At 39.0% G+C, this 18,007-nt stretch overlaps 1 protein-coding gene across 1 annotated transcript in view; it reads right to left on the bottom strand.

Annotated features, from left to right (window-relative positions):
• Nucleotides 1-16,392, bottom strand: part of LOC121872754 (major facilitator superfamily domain-containing protein 4A-like) — a 173,721-nt gene extending 157,329 nt beyond the window's left edge. Inside the window, exon 1 of the mRNA XM_042375805.1 lies at nucleotides 16,277-16,392. The gene's annotated coding sequence lies outside the window, so the exon portion shown is untranslated. The remainder of the gene's footprint in view (nucleotides 1-16,276) is intronic.
• Nucleotides 16,393-18,007: the final 1,615 nt, after the last annotated feature.

The raw sequence follows: 18,007 nt of genomic DNA, 5'->3' as shown, positions 1-18,007 counted from the left end.
TACGTGTTGCGCTCATGCAGCATTTCTTGGATAGATAGGACAATATCATGTCTGACACCTTGAATGTTGCCTCACCTGATAGTAGTCTGCTTTTCATGATCTCCCATGAAGTAGATTTGGAGGAACTTTGCCTGCTCATCTTCCAGTGGTAAGAGGGATCCTTCTGTGTGATAGACTTGACCCTGGACTTTGAATGCTGGCATGTATCTGTGCTCACGAACTACTCTGGTAGCTCCAAAGGATGTCATCTGGAAGCATGAATTGTACTTCCGTATATTTTCCAAAAAGTGTTTTGACTCTGGTGTTGTTCCCAGCATGAGAGTCTTCAATGGGTGTGGTGGTTTTTCCAAATTTGGCAGTCGTACTTCCCCATGAGAGCAGCACAGTCCAGCAGATTCTCCTTTGTACTTCTTTGCACCGCAGTATTCACATTTCTTATCCATGTTACCAATGACAACAGAGGGATACTTTTCATATTCTATATATAACATCATCCATCATCACTACATATAACACCATCCATCATCACTACATATAACACCACCCATCATCACTACATATAACTCCATCCATCATCACTACATATAACACCATCCATCATCACTACATATAACAACATCCATCATCACTACATATAACACCATCCATCATCACTACATATAACAACATCCATCATCACTACATATAACATCCATCATCACTACATATAACATCATCCATCATCACTACATATAACACCATCCATCATCACTACATATAACACCATCCATCATAACTACATATAACATCATGCATCATCACTACATATAACAACATCCATCATTACTACATATAACATCATCCATCATCACTACATATAACACCATCCATTATCACTACATATAACACCACCCATCATCACTACATATAACAACATCCATCATCACTACATAACATCATCCATCATTACTACATATAACACCATCCATCATCACTACATATAACACCATCCATTATCACTACATATAACACCACCCATCATCACTACATATAACAACATCCATCATCACTACAGATAACATCATCCATCATCACTACATATAACACCATCCATCATCACTACATATAACACCATCCATCATCACTACAGATCGGTAAAGTAGTTTTCGAGATTCTCGTGCAGACACACACACAAACAGACATACTTCTTTGTTTTATATAGATAGATAGATCATCACTACATATAACACTACATATAACATCATCCATCATCACCACATAACATCATCCATCATCACTACATATAACATCCATCATTACTACATATAACATCATCCATCATCACTACATATAACACCATCCATTATCACTACATATAACACCACCCATCATCACTACATATAACACCACCCATCATCACTACATATAACAACATCCATCATCACTACATAACATCATCCATCATCACTACATATAACACCACCCATCATCACTACATATAACACCATCCATTATCACTACATATAACACCACCCATCATCACTACATATAACAACATCCATCATCACTACATATAACACCACCCATCATCACTACATATAACAACATCCATCATCACTACATATAACATCATCCATCATCACTACATATAACAACATTCATCAACACTACATATAACACCATCCATCATCACTACATATAACAACATCCATCATCACTACATATAACACCATCCATCATCATCACTACATATAACACCATCCATCATCACTACATATGACAACATCCATCATCGCTACATATAACATCATCCAGCATCACTACATATAACACCATCCATCATCACTACATATAACACCATCCATCATCACTACATATAACACCATCCATTATCACTACATATAACACCATCCATCATCACAACATATAACACCATATCACTACATATAACACATCCATCATCACTACATATAACATCCATCCATCATCACTACATATAACACCATCCATCATCATATAACACCACCCATCATCACTACATATAACATCATCCATCATCACTACATATAACACCATCCATCATCATTACATATAACACCATCCATCATCACTACATATAACACCATCCATCATCACTACATATAACACCATCCATCATCACTACATTTAACATATCAATCATCACTATATAACCATCATCATCACTACATATAACACCATCCATCATCACTACATATAACACCATCCATCATCACTACATATAACACCATCCATCATCACTACATATAACAACATCCATCATCACTACATATAACAGCATCATCGGCATCACTACAGATAATATATAGCCACTACATATAACACCATCCATCATCTTCCATATAACACCATCCATCATCACTACAGATCGGTAAGTAGTTTCCAGATTCTCATTTTCAGACACACACACAAACAGACATACTTCTTTGTTTTTTATATAGATAGATAGATCATCACTACTTATAACACTACACTAACATCATCCATCATCACCACATAACATCATCCATCATCACTACATAATCATCATTTTCACATGCCGCATCATCATGTCACTACATATAACATCATCCATCATCACTACATATAACACCACCCATCATCACTACATAAAACATCATCCATCATCACTACATATAACAACATCCATCATCACTACATATAACACCACCCATCACCACTACATATAACATCATCCATCATCACTACATATAACATCATCCATCATGACTACATATAACACCACCCATCAACACTACATAAAACACCATCCATCATCACTACATATAACACCACCCATCATCACTACATATAACACCATCCATCACCACTACATATAACACCATCCATTATCACTACATATAACACCATCCGTCATCACTACATATAACACCACCCATCATCACTACATATAACACCATCCATCACCACTACATATAACACCACCCATCATCACTACATATAACACCATCCATCACCACTACATATAACTCCATCCATCATCACTACACATAACATCATCCATCATCACTACATATAACACCATCCATCATCACTACATATAACACCATCCATCACCACTACATATAACTCCATCCATCATCACTACATATAACACCATCCATTATCACTACATATAACACCATCCATCATCACTAATATAACACCACCCATCATCACTACATATAACATCATCCATCATCACTACATATAACACCATCCATCATCACTACATATATAACACCACCCATCACACCATATAACAACATCCATCATTGCTATAACATCATCCATCATCATCCATCATCATATATAACATCATCCATCATCATCATATCATCACTACATATAACACCATCCATCATCACTACATATAACACCATCCATCATCACTACATATAATATCATCGATTGTCACTACATATAACACCATCCTTCATCACTACATATAACATCATCCATCATCACTACATATAACACCACCCATCATCACTACATATAACACCATCCATCATCACTACATATAACACCACCCCTCATCACTACATATAACAACATCCATCATCACTACATATAACAACATCCATCATCACTACATATAACATCATCACTACATATAACACCATTCATCATCATCACTACATATAATACCATCCATCATCACTACATCTAATATACTATAGGACTAGGTGTGTGTCTGTCTGTCTATCTGTCTGTTCTGGGCAGCCGAAACGGCACAATCGTTTTTCATCAAACTTGGTGGAAAATTCGCAAAAAAATCGTAGAGTGGAACAAACCTGGTCCCATGTCGATGGTTTCTTTAGGAAGGCATTAATTAACCATTTTATTTACGCTGGCAAAAGATGTCGCTGTACGCTGTCAGCCGGCCGGACGATTGCAGTTATCGTACGGCTCCCTCCTCCTCCCCCCACTTTTTCTCTTAGCCTACTTTTTTTTTAATGTTGTTTAGATTAGTAAAGGAAGGAAGATGAGTAAATAGAAGAATAAGGAAGGGGAAACAGAAAATAGTTAGTGATAACAGGTGGGGGGAGCTGAGTTTCATCATGCGTCTGGATGCGCAGTTTCAAAGTTACCAGAGCATTTTCGAACCTTACGAGGCTACAGTGTATACTTATTCCTGTGGCTGACTGTACATGGAAAAGGAGAAGAGATAAAAAGATAATAACAGGAATGCATGGAGAAGATAGAAAGGGAGAAGAGAAGGAGAAGAAACATTGTTATCCTTATGAGGCGAGGGAGGAAAGGAGATGGGAGAGAGGGATAGTGAGAGGTGGAGGTTTGAATGGAGGGATGTGTTTTTTAAAATCACCTATTTAATAAGGAAGAAAAAGTGCTAAATATGATGAGTAGTGTAATGGAGAGACATAGAGATATATAAATAAAGATAGAGATAGTACGGATAAAAATGGAGAGAGAGAGAAGCGGACAAACAAAAGACATAATATAGACAGATTCAAAGACACACAGAAAGACAGACAGATAGACAGACTTATGAAAGACAAAGACAACAGACACATACATACAGACAGACAGACATGACTACACAGGGTGAATATAGACAGTGAAACAGACAGGAGGTTGACAAAAATAGACAGATTCATACATGCACAAATAGACAATATGGCAAATAACATGACAGACAGACAGACAGACAGCTGACTGACTGGTTCACATTAGACAAACAGGCAGACACACGCCAACAACGGATAAGACAGACAGATTTGACGACACAAAGAGTACAGACGAGCTAACAGTCAAACACCACACAGACGAACAGACAGTTGGAATGGCAATAGACAGGACGGATAGACTGAGACAGATTAGAACGCATTTATAAACAAGAATAACACCAAATTGACCATAGCTGCGTCAGTGAAGGTAGCTGGTCTTACATCCACCAGCGTAAATAATAAGACGCATTGAAAACTAACACCCTCGCGCGGAAAGAACATCGATGGTCGGTCAGTCATGTGAGATGGGCCTAAAACTGACTAACGTAGATGATGATTATGATGACTTAACACAGGTGATGACTTAAGCAGATGGTGACTAATCTAACCAGAATCAAGGTCACTTCTCTTCATAATATAATTTATCTCGGAATGATCATCGGTGATTCATAATAATTTTTTATTTTTTTTATTTTAACCTCTCCTTATGGCGAATATTTCTTTAACTGATTATTCTAACCTTTATTCTATTCCTTCCTATAGTATACTAGATACTTACAGTACCTAATAACCACGACCATGATTATAACAACCACGACCATGATTATAACAACCACGACCATGATTATAATACCTACGACTATGATTATAACAACCACGACCATGATTATAACAACCACGACTATGATTATAACAACCACGACCATGATTATAACAACCACGACCATGATTATAACAACCACGACTATGATTATAACAACCACGACTATGATTATAACAGCCACGACCATGATTATAACAACCACGACTATGATTATTACAGCCACGACCATGATTATAACAACCACGACTATGATTATAACAGCCACGACCATGATTATAACAACCATGACTATGATTATAACAACCACAACCAAGAATATAACAACCACGACCATGATAATAACAACCACGACTATGATTATAACAACCACGATCATGATTATAATAACCACGACTATAATTATAACAACCACGACTATGATTATAACAACCACGACCATGATTATAACAACCACCACAATGATTATAACAACCACGACTATGATTATAACAGCCACGACCATGATTATAACAACCACGACTATGATTATAACAACCACCACAATGATTATAACAACCACGACCATGATTATAACAACCACGACCATGATTATAACAACCACGACCATGATTATAACAACCACCACAATGATTATAACAACCACGACTATGATTATAACAACCACGACCATGATTATAACAGCGACTATGATTATAACAACCACGACCATGATATATCAACCACGACCATGACGTAACGACCGCATTATAACCACGACTATGATTAAACAACCGATGACCATGATTATAACAACCACGACCGGATTATAACACCCGACCATGATTATAACAACCGATGCTGATAACAACACGACCATGATTATAACAACCACGACTATGATTATAACAACGACAATGATTATAACAACCACGACCACGATTATAACAACCACGACCATGATTATAACAACTATGACTATGATTATAAACAACCAACGAACCATGATTATAACAACCACGACTATGATCATATAACCACGACCTGATTATAACAACCACGACCATGATCATAATAACCACGACCATGATTATAACAACCACGACTATGATTATAACAACCACGACCATGATTATAACAACTACGACTATGATCATAACAACCACGACTATGATTATAACAACCACGACCATGATAACGATCAACCACGACCATGAATATATCAACCACGACTATGATTATAACAACCACGACCATGATTATATAACAACCACGATCATGATTATAATAACCACGACTATGATTATAACAACCACGACCATGATTATAACAACCACGACCATGATTATAACAACCACGACCATGATTATAACAACCACGACCATGATTATAACAACCACGACTATGATTATAATAACCACGACTATGATTATAACAACCACGACCATGATTATAACCACGACCATGATTATAACAACCACGACCATGATTATAACAACCACGACTATGATTATAACAACCACGACCATGATTATAACAACCACGACTATGATCATAACCACGACCTTGATTATAACAACCACGACCATGATTATAACAACCACGACCATGATTATAACAACCACGACCATGATTATAACAACCACGACTATGATTATAACAACCACGACCTTGATTATAACAACCACGACCAACATGAAAACGATGTCGCTGTACTCTGTTAGCGGGACGGCGATGGCGCGCTAGCCAAGCACGAGCGTTCTAACTTTCTTTCACGCCTTGGTAAAATGTACCACTGGACTCGCCACCGGGCGCGAAGGGCCCATGATCACTTGTATAGAGGAGAACCAGGGAAAACACAAATGTCTTGACGATGTTGGGTTTCTCTAATTACTAACGTTTCGGAAAATCTTTTTTCATTAGAACCTAGAAAACTGATAAAAAGATTTTTTTTTTAAATTATGGGTAATATACAATAAAATCAAAACATTGTTCTTAAATTTACCTTCCGCAACTTTTTATTGAGTATTATAATTTAACATCCCCCCCCCCCCCAAAACAAAAAATAACCGGAGACCTACATACAAAACTAAAATCAGAAAAAAATATCAGGGGGTATTACCTTAATTGAGACGAGCCTTAGTGAGAAAAACACAACAATTCACAGGAAGCCATCTCACAAATAGGTGGCTGTACTTTGTATTGACACACGGCTTCTATAATGAGGAGGTCCGTCTCACAGTTGCTCTGCCAAGAACTGAGAAATCAGACTGCGTAAACGGGTGGTCATGTTGGTGGGTGTGGTTACGAATAGCTGAATGTGGTGGGTGTGTGATTAACCGGCCTGTTCGAACGGAACGGCCCAAATGCTCATGGATGCGAGTTATTAAATGACTTTTTGTTTTACCTATATATGCTGCCCTACAGCTACCACACCTAAATTGATAAACAACTGAGGATTGCATTTCAAGCTTCTTTCAGTTATTTTGAATATTTTCTCTTCTCGTAATACGTTTTGATAAAGTTTATCGAAAAGTTTAGTTGCTGTTAGTTTCTTAACTTATGAAAATGAAATTGAAATGAGAAGATGCAAAGAAAAATATAAAGAAAAAGACGTAGACATACTGTAGGTCAAGAAACAAGCATTGAGACATAGAAACAGAAAGACAGATAGGAGCAAACAGATGAAACAGGAAGAGAAGAATAACTACCTAAGGAGAGTTAAGTAAAGTTAAAGTTACGTAATAGCTAAAACCAGAACCGCATCACAGGTGAGACGTAACGCCGATCATCAAAAGTCCAAGGCAGTCATGAGTCTTCGCCCTCCATTCCAATCCATTTTCCAGCAACATTTTATTGTCGTCGCTTCTCTAAATCCGTTTGTAACAGAGTTGCCAAGCTTGACGAGAGCGACCTTCTTTGCTAGTCGTAAGATCCACCTACGCTCCACCAGCTTAAAGTTGCACCTACCAATCTCTGTTTTCGGGGGGATTTTGTTGATACACAGAAATTCAGACAAATAGACATATATTTCAAGATAAAAAAATACAGACAGAGAGAGGGGGAGGGGGAGATCAAACTTGGTATCCTTTAAAAAAAAATGCATTGAAATGTACGGAAGCTCTAACATTGAAAATTTCACGGTCTTTGACTCGACCATACAAAAAGGCAGTGCATAATGTGTGAAGAAAATATTAACACGATTAAAATGGTGTGACGGGTGTCACTTCACTATTTAATGCTCCTAACAGCTTAACATCCTCGAGCACCGTCACTCAGACAACTAACTCTTAACCCTTTAGGGGGCAGGTGTTTCTCTCAATGAATAAAATACCGAAGGGCTACACTGCCCTCTAAAGCAGGGGTTCTCAACCAGGGGGGAATTCCCCCCAGGGGGGGAATTCAGGTTTTCAGGGGGGGGTAAAACTGTTTCGGGAGCAAGAGATATGTTCGATGAGAAATCAATCACAGAATTTTGGCCCTTGATGTGCGATTCCTACCCAAAAGTGGCAGAAAGAGCTATCCGTGCATTGCTTCCGTTTGTGTCGACATATCTTTGTGAGTCAGGCTTTTCAACTCTGTTGCAAATTAAAACGAAGAAACGTAGTAGATTAGAGGTAGAAAATGACCTGCGTTGTGCCCTTTCAAGCACTCCTCCGCGTATCCCAGAATTGGCGAAGAAAAAACAATCACAGGTTTCTCATTGACTGTAATCTTCATCTGAATAAAATTAATTACAAATTTACAATAACTTGGTATTCTATTGAACCTTTTGTTTATTGCATTATGCTTCAGTTTGGTCTGTTAAGTAATTCATTATAAATAAAAAAAAAACTATTTTACTTTTATTCAAGTTTTATAAATCCATCAACATTTTCAATTGGCATTTAATTTGTAAAACTCCACTATAAAAATAATCTATGTAAAATTGTAAATGTATATGTACTAATATGGAAAAAATAAAGGATTTTCAGTATTATATGCATATTATTTGGAATGCACTTTTTGAGGCAGACAATCTTGGAAAGGAGGGGGGAATGACATTCTGACATATGGTGAAAGGGGTGCATGGGGCAAACAAGGTTGAGAACCACTGCTCTAAAGGGTTAATGCTACCCGACATCAGCTGAGATTTGACCGTCACTCGAGCCATCATTCGAGTATCAACCAAATCCACCTCACCATCATGGAGTTGGTTGTTTTAAATAACTTTTTAAGCATTTGTGATAGTTTAATAAAAGCCAAAACATTCGTAACTGATGATTCATTATAGTTCGGATTTCTATTGCTATGTGCTCAACGAAACTCAAAGACCTGGACACACACAATTTTTGTTTTTCGTCGGACTATGAAAGAACTCACTACATGTGAGAACACATTCGAACTAACTGATTCAAGGACCCGCCGTTTCCCCCAACTTCTCACAGATATGAAGAGACACGCACATAAAAATACTTCCCCGATTTGTTTCGAATGTTCCGTCAGTATGTGGAGAAAACGGAAGACGAGGTCGTATTGACATGCAGATAAGACATCCAATTTATGATTGAAACGACCCGAGTACAACAACTACACCTACGCCTGCTACCACACCACCACCATACCAATGCAAACATAACAACAACCACAAACAATCACCACACAAAAAAACAAGAACGTGAACACCTACGGTGAATCATACTTTTACCCAAACTTGCATAAGCATACATACTACCACAAACACCCACGCATACACCTAAGCACACACCCACAGATACACCCACGTGCATACACGCACACGCGCGATATATGATCATACAGACACTCATACACTGAATCAATTTCAATTTCAATTGTTTATTCCTTGATAGAGGAAGCGGGATCCTAGTGCTGTCACTAGGTACCCCTGTACAATGACACCAGAAGCATCTGGCAAGTGTGACAAGTATATACAGTATAAATATTATAAAGGGGCTTACTAAAGCCTAAGGAAGGAAGGATATTCCTTTAACACATATACACTGAATCAAAGTTTCATCCTCGCGTGTTACTTGTGGCGAAAATGGACATCCATACTCCCAATTTTTTTTCAAATTGTCTTTATCAATCATCCCAGATTTTACATATATTCGGGAAGCCAGCTTTTCGTTTTATTGGTCCAACTCAATCTCTGCCTTCCTCTAGCTATCTTACTCTCATTTTTATTCAAAAATGTTTCAACAGAGGGGCGATATAATCGAGGTGTATAAATAGAGGTAAGGGCTAATCAAAGGTGATATAACAAAGCTACTCAAACTATCCAACCAGGAGCGAACTCGTAGCAATGGTTATAAATTAGACAAATTTAGATTTGGGCGCGAGATAGGTAAACATTGGTTTGGAAATAGAGTAGTGGATGAGTGGAACAAGTTACCAAACATCATCATTAACTCGAATACGCTGGATAGCTTCAAACATGGGTTGGATGGATATATGAGAGCGATAGGGTTGGGTGTAAATGGGACTGCCCAGTATAGGCTAATAAGCCCGCTGCAGTTTCCTCCATTTTTATGTTCATCCCTCAGTACACGTCAAAACTATCTCATTTTCCTATTCCCTATTCTTGGTATTTTTTTCGTTACTCTAGTCAATCTTAGGGGTAGTTCGTTTGTCTTTCTATTGATATAACGTGTCTCTAACATTATCCTGTATCATCAGAGTTCGAAGGCTTCCATCTCCATTCTGGTATTTGCTGAAATTGCCCATCCTTCTAATCCCTTACTCCCTAACATTGTAAATTGTAAATTCATAATTACAGTAAAGAATTTCTAGTTTTCTAATAAGGTCATGTTTAACGTCTAAAGTCTCCACGACGCCGATGATAATACCGTCTTGTACTCCTATGAAATCTATAAAACAAATGTACATTTCTTTGAACATTTTTAAGTACCTACACTGAAAATTATACGCCAAAAAATCGTGTTTCGTCTTCCCTTTCTATATGTTTATTTTGACCTTCAGATAATGTACTGTCTATTTTCGTTTTATTCCATTTAAAATTAGTTTAAACAGAATGTTTTATTAAACTAATTCTCCTCCTGTGTTTAATTAAGTAAAAGAACAAATAATGATTTTTTTAATTCCCTGGAAAGGTCTTCTTTGCTCAAAAAATTTATTTTTATTTAATTCAAACAAAATCTCATACACGTCCATTCGTTTTGTATATTTTGTTGGAGGCTGATCAATCCCACAAGCCTAAGTACGGTATTAATATTATCATCACATATGTCAACAATCTGTCTCCAAAATTGAAAGGTTGGTTTTCATTTCATTTTTTTTTTCGTTAACTCCACTCTCATAATTTTTGTACAGGTCGTCTACATATACTGTCCCATTTTTTCTTTTCTTTTGACTTTAAAAAGATCTTTTTTATTCCATTTATGTCCCCTTTTCTTGTTCATTCATATTTTTCTCTGTAAAATTCTAGACAGTTATGTTTCCTGTCATCACCTTCTATCTCTTAGTATTTCTTTTGTAGAAACTCTTATTTAACCTTCTACGTTATCTCCCAATGACAGGGCTGGATTAACCATTAAGCAAAATAAGCACGTGCTTAGGGCATCAAGGGAAGGGGGGCACCACAGAAATTTTCCATAGCCGGATTTACCATGGACCATGGACCATATGGTGCAAAACTGCAAATGGTGCAGCTGAACCAGGGTTCACAAAAAGAGGCCCACACATTAAATGAAAAAATACATACATATATATATATATATACAATAATAATAATAAATAGCAATTATGGAAGTTAATGATATACATTAATCTTGGGGATACAGCACAACAAAATTAGGATCTGGTAACTGCCCATGGTCCACGGAGGCTCACGTGAACGTTCTTGTCTTGCCCGGCCGCCTTGGTCATGTCGGCTGTCCCGTTCAGTCGTCCACTGAGTCTGAGAGTGAGTGCAGTGGCGCTCAGTAGCTCACTCAGCATTCAGTGTGCCAACAATACACGTGCTAACATTGTAACTTTGTAAGTAAGCTGATTTCTGTTTTTTTATTTCTCTCTCTCCCCCCTCCTTTCAATTTTCATGACACTGACAACAAATAATATAATTAATGTTTCATAATTTTGTGGATTGGTAGTGCTTATGAAATATCATGAAACCCGTGAAAATGGCCAAACGGAGTATAGTGCTGCTTTTGACTATGCATGTATTTTCTGATTTTTATTTAGCACATGGTGGTGGACTGGTGGTGATAACTGAGTTTGTAGTTCATTACATCAATTTGTAGAAGACAATATTGAGTGTGCCTTTCCAAATGTTGATATTGGCTTTCGTATATTTTTAACATTAATGGTCACAAATTGCTCAGCTGAGCGTTCATTTTCTAAGTTGAAGTATATTAAAAATCCCATCAGAACAACTATGCAACGGCAGGCTGGATGCCTTATCTCTACTAAGTATAGAAGCAGATGTGTTACATAAGACTAGTTTTGAGGATCTGATCAAAGACTTTACAATTAAAAAAAGTAGGAGAAAACTTTTCAACTAGGCCTATAAATAAAGTGGACGTATACAAAAATAAACATTATTTTCCATCTTTCTGTAAATTTTGTTTAATTTCGAAAAATAACATTTTATTTTATGGTTTATTATTGTTTATATTTTGAATTACATATACAGTATATGGGGGGGGCACCAAAATCTTTTAAGTGTGCTTAGGGCCTCTAAGGGTCTTAATCCGGCCCTGCCCAATGACCATAATTATGAAGTTCCTTACGATCCTTATTCCCTCTCACCAATTTTCTTCATCTGTCTATTTTCATTAGAATTTAATTTGTGGTTATCTCCGTCTTAGCCTATGTATTCTTCGGTGTGTTTTTTCTCAACTCCAGTATTTTTTATTTAATTATGTTCTGTTCAATGTCTTGCTCCTCAAGCCCTTACACCAACAATATCCCATTAAATATCTTGCAACTTGTGTTTTATAATTTGTTATGTTAGCTTCATTAAACTCATTACTGGGATATGGTCTGGCCCTCAGTCTACCTCTGGATAAGTCTTGTATTTGGTTTCCGAGTTCTTGTATTTTTCTAGATATAAAATGTATTTTACTTGATTCCCGATACTATTGTATCAGGATGCCTATGTGGTCCTACCTCTGGTGCTTCTTTCCACTTCCTTACTTTGTATCAAAACTTTGTATTATAACCGAACATTCATTGAGCTTGATAGCTTCTTTTGAATTCTTTAAATCTTCATAAACTTCTTTAAAACCTCATCCCACTATCATTTACTGGCGCATAAACATGAAATATTGCCTAGTTCATGAATTTAGCGGTGAACATGACTACAGCCTATGAACTCGGATAATGGCCATTAGAGTTTTAAATTTGATGACATTAACAAGTCGGGCATTTCCGATTAAAATGTTCCTTATATTCTCCTGAAGCTGCAGTGAGTCTCATAAAATATTCAGTGCAATGCACTTTTATTGCAAATAGAGTGGATAATATTACGTAGTACATTATATCAACACTACACTCCAACACAACTCATAACAAACAACAAACTGCTGTTGCCAGCAAACGTAGGCTCGTGCAGTGCGTATACAGAAATCAAAATAAAAGAGAGAACATTACATGATATCATGATAAAAACATAAGCCGATAGCCAGTTTCTTGATGATTCAATGTTATGTTGATGAAGAGACAGATTATTGTATAATATATCGAACGGAATGTACCTTTTCGCGCCTTCTTAGAAGCAAAGTCTATAATCACCCCATTATAACTAAATCTCTCCTAATTTTACATCCAAAACTGAATGTATCTAGACAAGGTGACCTTTAATGAATATTATAAACACTCGCTTGACTTGACTGTTGACAGACCAAATTTGTGAATGTCGCTAATCGCTTAGTGTACAGTCAACTACACTTACACCTGGTACAGTGGTTGGTGCATTTTGTGTGATGTGGCAACTCTGAGTTTGTTTATATCGCATTAAAACTCCCGGAATGGCCCTTAGGAACTTTATAATAGTAACTAGACTAAAGATACTAGACAAACTTTCCACAGGGTTGCCACATCTCACAAAACGCGCCAGCCACTGTACAAGGTATAAGTGCAGGTGACTGTACACCTCAAAAGTAGCTGAAATATTATGAGGAAGTGTCACTAAAAAATGTCACTACAAAAAGAAAGGTGAGTAAAGCATTAGGAAAAGGGTTAGAAAAATATAGTTAAAATGGAGATTTTAAAATATTCTTTTGGGAATAGGTGAGTCCATAGTTGCCTCTTCACCCGTATAAAATTTGTAATATTTTATGGCTCCCTAAAGTGTGGGGCCACAGATAGTCGCCGGATTTGTCCTCCACTAAGGCTACCACTGTCACCACAACATAACACCCACCACAAGACAACTCCATCACAACACCCATCATAACACAACACCCACCATAACTTAAAACCCACCATAACACAACACCTACCATCACACAACACCCACCATAACACACCATCCAGCCATCACACAACACCCACCATAACACACCATCCAGCCATAACACAACACCCACCATAACACACCATCCAGCCATAACACAACACCCACCATAACACTACACCCACCACTATAACACAACACCCACCACTATAACACCACACCCACCATAACACTACACCCACCACTATAACACCACACCACTGCACAAACACAACACCCACCCAGAACACAGCACCCACCGCCAACACTACACCCGCCACTATAACACCACACCACACTATAACACCACACCCACCACTAACACAACACCATCAACACAACGCCACCATCACACAAAACCCACTACACCTGTAACACAACACCCTCCACACTACACCCACCACTGTAACCTGCTTACCACCATAACACTACACCCCACCACTGTCTTTACCCACCACTTCACCCACCCACCACTATAACACCACACCCCCACCACTATAACACCACACCCACCACTATAACACAACGCCCACCATCACACAAAACCCACTATAACACACCCACTGCAACACCACCACCAACACTACACCCACCACTGCCAACACAGCACCAGCCATAACACTGCACCCACCACTATAACACCACACCCACCACTATAGCACAACGCCCACCATCACAAACACCCAACACACTAACACAACACCCCACAGCACTGCACCCACCACTAACACAACACCCACCATAACACTACACCCCACCACTGCAACACAGCACCCGCAGAACACAGCACCCACCCACCAGAACACTAACACTACACACCACTGTAACACAACACCCACCATAACACTACACCCACCACTATAACACAACACCCACCAGAACACAACACCCACCATAACACTACACCCACCACTATAACACAACACCCACCATAACACTACACCCACCATAACACTACACCCACCACTATAACACAACACCCACCATAACACTACACCCACCACTATAACACAACACCCACCATAACACAACTCATTGTTCTAGTTTTGCTATTAGTATTTACAGCTTCTATAACACTCCGTTTACCTGAGCTAGTCTGGATACCTGGCTGTCAGTAATAATAACTAACAGGTAAAAAAAAATATGTTTTATGACACAAGTGAAATTACTCTTTTCTAATACACGCAAGCATACTGAACACTTCACTATATCAGGACACGGCTGGACACATCGCCACAAACTAAAACAACCACAGGTCTACACAGGGCAGGTAGGCAGGTTATGTGTGTGTTAACAGATAACTCTTGCATGTGTCACCATCGGCTGTCGTGACGTGTTCAACCAAACACAAGAGCATTACATGTATAGAGTTATTTTTACACACGTGTAATTGGAAATTTCTTCTGTTCTTTCAGGAGTGCACTGGATACATATACAGAGTATATCTTCCTTTCAATGGACACAGAATGCCATTCCGTTATAATAAATGTCACAGGTCTGTAAGGTGGAGATGGTACATAGTTCTATAGTTACCAGAGGGTTAGAGGTAACTGGAGAGTGGGAATTTCTCCAGCATTAAGCTTAAAGGGTAAGTACGTCCAGTCACCACCACGGTCGTCACAACACTGAGCTCCTCACACCCACCTCGCTCGCTGTAGCCCAACTCTGTCCTGTCTTTTTTCTCGCGTGTGCCTTCCCTATGCCTGCCCCGTCTTCTCTCTTTGTCTAGGATCTTGCTTGTTTTCTTTCTCTGTCTGGCTTAGGGAATCTTCACCACCACCATCTTACCATTAATGGCATATTCCTTTGTCACTTTTCTGTTTCTCTTTGTTACAATTCCGCAGAAAGAATTGACCTCTGTCTCTGTCTCTCAAATCCTCTTCACATCTTTCTTAGACGCCTGCTCAACACGCGTCCCCTTATCGTTTGCGCGCACACATTATGTTCACATACATGTTTCACATCACTCACAACCCTTTCTACAAATATATTAAACCAGTCCCTGCAAGCCGCTGTCATTCTCCACTCAAATTCATCTTCTCTTGTAATCCCTTTTGCTCTTAACTTACCCGTTGTCTTGTTTTATTTTCCTCGCAGTCCCCCAACTCGTTATCTTTCCTGTCGTTCTTGTTTTAATTTTGAATTCCTAAAAATGTCTCACGAAACACCCATATGATTTTTCGAGCTCGTGTCTGTTTCTGGCATATCCTCCGCCTCCCGGCACACCAACCAGTCCAGATATGTTCAGCTGACAATAATCAATACAAGTGTACACCCTTCGCCGTGAGTCTGTGCAATACAAGTAGTCTTCACTCATATCAACCGAGAGAATGAGTGCATTTACTTGGGCAGGGAAGTGTGTGTGTTTGTGTGTGTGTGTGTGTGTGTGTGTGTGTGTGTGTGTGTGTGTGTGCACGCAGAGTGGTGTAATGCGTTTAGTGTGGCAGTATTATGTTAGTGCTAAGGTGCAAGCACTGCTTGCTTCCTCTCGCTACCAGCTCCCGCCGCTGGCTAGCCCTCGTGGCGAACAGAGAATCAACTTGCATAAATCCTCCCCTGCCAGTACACAGCCTCTTCACCGTCAAGACTCCTTATGTGCCTCCTCATGGCAACACACGGTAACTGGGTGCCTCGTGGGCCCAGGCTAGACCAGCAGGGGATCTCGCAGCAGCAGTGAGCCCCAGAGGATGGCGCATAGGCCCACTGGCATGTGGACACGTCCTGGTGCCTACCAACCACTGCTTTCCTGCCTTGCGGATTAACCTTGGTAGGTATAAGGCTACAGGAGTAAACCCCGAATGTAAAATCTGCAGTGGAGCCCTACATCAGGCAGACATGCTTACAGAGCTCCAGTAGCACCCCAACGGCGGTAGAGGCGGAAGAGGTGACCAACATGGGAACCCAACGACTACATCGGCAGATGAAGGCAATGCATAATGGACAGACTACTAAGGTGAAACCCAACAAACTGGACTAATGGCAGTCCATTAAAACTCTCCCTCTCCAAAGTCATTTCAACACTTGCACCACTGGATCAGGAAAAGGGCGATCCAAGATGTGTGGTTGCAGCCTGCGCTCATGCCTCACCACATAAATCAACTCACGCACAGCCATCATCCACCTCATCAGACTTCTCATCATCATAAAAACCCCTATAACCCCAAAAGTCCTTTGGCGACGGACGAGTGGCGATGGGGACAGACAGAGATGACTGCCAGGAGTCTCTAGTCACAACTCTGACATGGGCGGCATAGATAAGATGAT

Source organism: Homarus americanus, unplaced genomic scaffold, assembly GCF_018991925.1.
Source record: "Homarus americanus isolate GMGI-L3 unplaced genomic scaffold, GMGI_Hamer_2.0 scaffold39155, whole genome shotgun sequence".
In the NCBI taxonomy this organism is placed as follows: Eukaryota; Metazoa; Arthropoda; class Malacostraca; order Decapoda; family Nephropidae; genus Homarus; species Homarus americanus.
Note: the sequence above shows the minus strand (reverse complement) of the source record. Positions and strands in the feature narration are given on the sequence as shown.